The 4,162-nt window shown below is 24.2% G+C and overlaps 1 pseudogene; it reads left to right on the forward strand.

Moving 5' to 3' along the window:
- The first annotated feature begins 2,771 nt into the window (after window positions 1-2,771).
- LOC144961686 (5S ribosomal RNA) lies at window positions 2,772-2,890 on the forward strand (annotated as a pseudogene).
- The last annotated feature ends 1,272 nt before the right edge of the window (window positions 2,891-4,162 follow it).

The raw sequence follows: 4,162 nt of genomic DNA on the forward strand, positions 1-4,162 counted from the left end.
TAATTTTGTAGAGTAGTATATAGTAGTATATAGTAGTATAGTAGTTTGTAATTTTTTGTAGTAGTATAGTAGTATAGTAATAATAATAATAGTAAATATTAAAATTAAATTTCTATTTTCGACATTGTGCTACACCATACACTTTAAAATACCGGGTTTTCGTCCCCATCACCGAATCCCCAAACAACTCCCCTGGTTAGTACTTTTGGGGGGCCCCCCCAAATTTGTTTTTTTTTTTTTTATTTTTAAATTAAAAATTTTTTTTTTTATTTTTTTTTTTTAAAGTAAAAATTTTTTTTTTATTTTTAGTAGTATTAGTAGTAGTTTTGTTTGTAGTATGTAGTAGTTAGTAATATTAATTTTAAATATATTTTGATGAGTAGTAGTATAGTAGTATAGTTATTGTTTTTATAGTAAAAAATTAATAATTTTTAAATAAAATTTTATTTAAATTTATTTTCGCACTTTTTCTAGACCATACTCGGAAAAAAAACCTTCTCGTCCATCCCCAAGACCAAAATCAGGCGTGGTTTTTACTTAAATTTTTTGACCGCTTAACCCCCCGTTTGTAGACATCTTTTTTTTAAAAAAAAAAAAAATATAAAATTTACTATTTTACAATTTTTTTTCTTTTTTTGTTCATTTGTTTTGGGTTTTTTAAAATTTTAATTAAATTCTTTTTTTATAGCAGTAAAATAGAATTTTTAAAAAAAGTAGTATTTTTGTAGTTTTGTAGTAGTAGTATAGTAGTTGTAGTAGTAGTATATAAATTTGTAGTAATATAATATAAAATAATAATAAAAATATTATTTAAATTCTATTTTCGACACTTTTTCACGCCAACTCCTTTAAAAAAACCCGGTTCCCTCAAACACCGAAGTCAAGAAAGTGGCGGGTTAGTTTAAAATTTTGGGGACCCTTGGGGAACCCCACGTTTAACATCTTTTTTTTAAAAATTTTCTATTTCACAATTTTATAACTTTTTTTTTAATTTTTTTGGTTTTTTTTTTTTTTTATTTAAATTTGTTTTTTTATAAAAAAAAAGTAGTATGTAGTATTTTGTAGTAGTAGTAGTAGTAGTAAGTATAGTGTAAAAATAATAGTAGTAGTATTTTTGTAATAATATAATAATAATAATAAAAAATAAAAATTAAATAAATTTATAAATCTATTTTTGACACTTGTTGTCTCACCATACTGTTGAAAAAACCGGGTTCTCTCCGTCACCGAAAATCAACAACGTCAGCGTGGGGAGACTTAAAGGTGACCCCTTTGGGGGCCCCCCTGTTGTAGACATCTTTTTTTTAAAATTTAATCTTTTACAATTTTTTAAAATTTTAATATTTTATTTGTTTTTTTTTTTAAAATTTTATTTAAAATTTTTTTTTTATTTAAAATTAAATATATTTTATATAGTGTTAGTAGTTGTTTTTAGTAGTATTTTAGTATAGTGTAGTAGTAAAAGTAGTATATATTTGTATAGTAGTAGTAGTAGTAAAGTAGAAGTAGTAGATTATAGTGTTTGAGTAGAATAATAAAAATAATAATTAATTTATATTATATTTAATTTTTGACACTTTTTTCTCGACCATACCGTTGGGAAAAACCGGTTTTCGCCATCACCGAAACAACAACTCAGCTGGTTTGTACTAAGGGGACCGCTTGGGAACCCCACGTTTTGTAGCTCTTTTTTTTTTTAATTTAAAACCTTTTTCCATTTTATAAAATTTTTTAAAATTTTTAAATTTTTTGTTTTTAAATTTTTTATTTTAAATTTTTTTTTTTTTATTTAGAAATAGTATATTATAGTATAGTAAGTATATATAAGGGATAGTAGTAGTAGTAGTAGTAAGTAGTAGAAATTTAATAATAATAATAATGAAAAATTTTTATTAAATTCTATTTTTGACACTTTTGTCTACGACCTACACGTTTAAAAAACCGGTTTCCCCCGTCACCGAATCCCAAACAATCAGGGTGTTATTTCTTGGGGCCCTTAAAAGTTTGGTTTTTTTTGTTTAAAAATTAAATTTTTTTTCTTTTTTTCATTTTTAAAATTTTTTGTTTTTTTTTTTTAAATTTTTTTAAAAGTTTTTTTATTGTTATAGTTATATAGTAGTGTATAAGTTAGTAGTTTTATGGGTAGTAGTAAAAATAGAGTGTATTTAAAATAGTAGTGAAATATAGTAGTATAATTATATAATAAATAAAATAGTAAAAATTTTTAAATTTAAATTTATTTCGACACTTTTTCTACGCCATAAACCCTTTAAAAAACCGTTTTTTTCCCTCCAAACACCGAAGAAAAAAACGTCAAAGGGTTTGTACTTAAAAGGGGACCCCTTGGGAACCCCCCGGTTTAACATCTTTTTTTTTTTAAAATTTTTCTATTTCACAATTTATAAATTTTTAATAATTTTTTTTTGTTTTTTTTTTTAAATTGTTATTTTAAATTTTTGTTTTTTATATTAAGGAAAAGTATAGTATAGTATAGTAGTATAGTATAGTTTATAAGTAGTGTAGTATTATTTTAGTATATATAAAAAATATTTTGTATATATATTTTTGTATTTTTGTTTAGTAAATTAGTAGTAAATAGGTAGTTTATATAATTATTTGGGGAATTTTTTTATATTATATATTTTATAGTATTGTATATAGTATTATTTAGTAATAGGAGTGATGTATATTGTAAAAAGTATAGTAGTATAGTATATAATAATAATAATAATATTTAAAAATTAATTTAAATTCTATTTTCGACACTTGTTGTCTACGACCAACTAACGTTGAAAATACCGGTTCTCGTCCGATCACCGAAGTCAAGCAACGTCAGGCGTGGTTAGTACTTAAATGGGTGACCGCTTGGGAACCCCACGTGTTGTAGACATCTTTTTTTTTAAAAGTTTTTTAAAAAATTAAATTCATCATTTTAACAATTTTTATACATTTTTAAATGATTCATTTGTTTGTGTTTTTTAATTGTTAATTAAATTTTTTTTTATAGCAGTAAAAGTAGTAGTTGTTAGTAGTAGTAGTAGTAGTAATAGTAATAGTGTAGTAGTAGTAGTAGTAGATAGTAGTAGTTTGTAAGGGAGTAGTAGTAGTAGTATTTGGTAGTAGTAGTAGTAGTAGTATATAGTAGTAGTAGTAATAATAATAATAAATATTATATTAATTCTATTTTCGACACTTGTTGTCCCACGACCATACTACGTTGAAAATACCGGTTCTGTCAATCACCGAAGTCAAGCAACGTCAGGCGTTTGGGTTTGTACTTAATGGTGACCTTGGAACCCCACTTTGTTTGACTTTTTTTAAAATTTAAAATTAAATTTATCTATTTTCATTTTATTTAAAATTTTAAAATTATTTGTTTGTTTTTTAAAATGTTATATTAAATTTTTGTTTTTTTAAGTAAAAGTAGTGTAGTGTAGTAGAGTGAGTAGTAGTCGTAGTAGTAGTAGTAGTAGTTAAATAGTAGTAGTAGTATATAGTGTAGTATAATATTAGTAGTATATAATAATAATAGAATATTATATTTAAATTCTATTTTTTGACACTTGTTGTCTACGACCATACTACGTTGAAAAATACCGGGTTTTGTCAATCACCGAAGTCAAAGCAACGTCAGGCGTGGTTAGTACTTAAATGGTGACCGCTTGGGAACCCCCCGTGTTGTAGACATCTTTTTTTTTTTAATTTTCTTTTTTCATCAATTTTAATTAACATTTTTAAAAAATTTTATTTGTTTGTTTTTTTAAATTGTTATTTAAATTTTGTTTTTTATATTAAAAGAGTAGTTGGGAGTATAGTAGTTAAATAGGGAGTAGTGTATAGTAGTTAGTACAGTAGGTATTAGTAGTAGTTAGTAGTAGTAGTAAATAGTAGTTGTAGTATGTAGGTAGTTAATAATAATAAAATATTAATATTATATTAAATTCTATTTTCGACACTGTTGTCTACGACATACTACGTTGAAAATAACCCGGGTTTTGTCCCAACACCGAAGTCAAGCAACGTCAGGCGTGGTTAGTACTTAATGGGTGACCGCTTGGGAACCCACGGTTGTAGACATCTTTTTTTTAATTTATTTTTATTTACAAAATTTTCATTTTAAAAATTTTTTTGTTTTGTTTTTTAAATTTTTATTTTAAATTTG

This window comes from Berghia stephanieae, unplaced genomic scaffold (genome assembly GCF_034508935.2).
Source record: "Berghia stephanieae isolate SIO BIC M18660-M18661 unplaced genomic scaffold, UCSD_Bste_1.3 scaffold3594, whole genome shotgun sequence".
Taxonomy (NCBI): domain Eukaryota; kingdom Metazoa; phylum Mollusca; class Gastropoda; order Nudibranchia; family Aeolidiidae; genus Berghia; species Berghia stephanieae.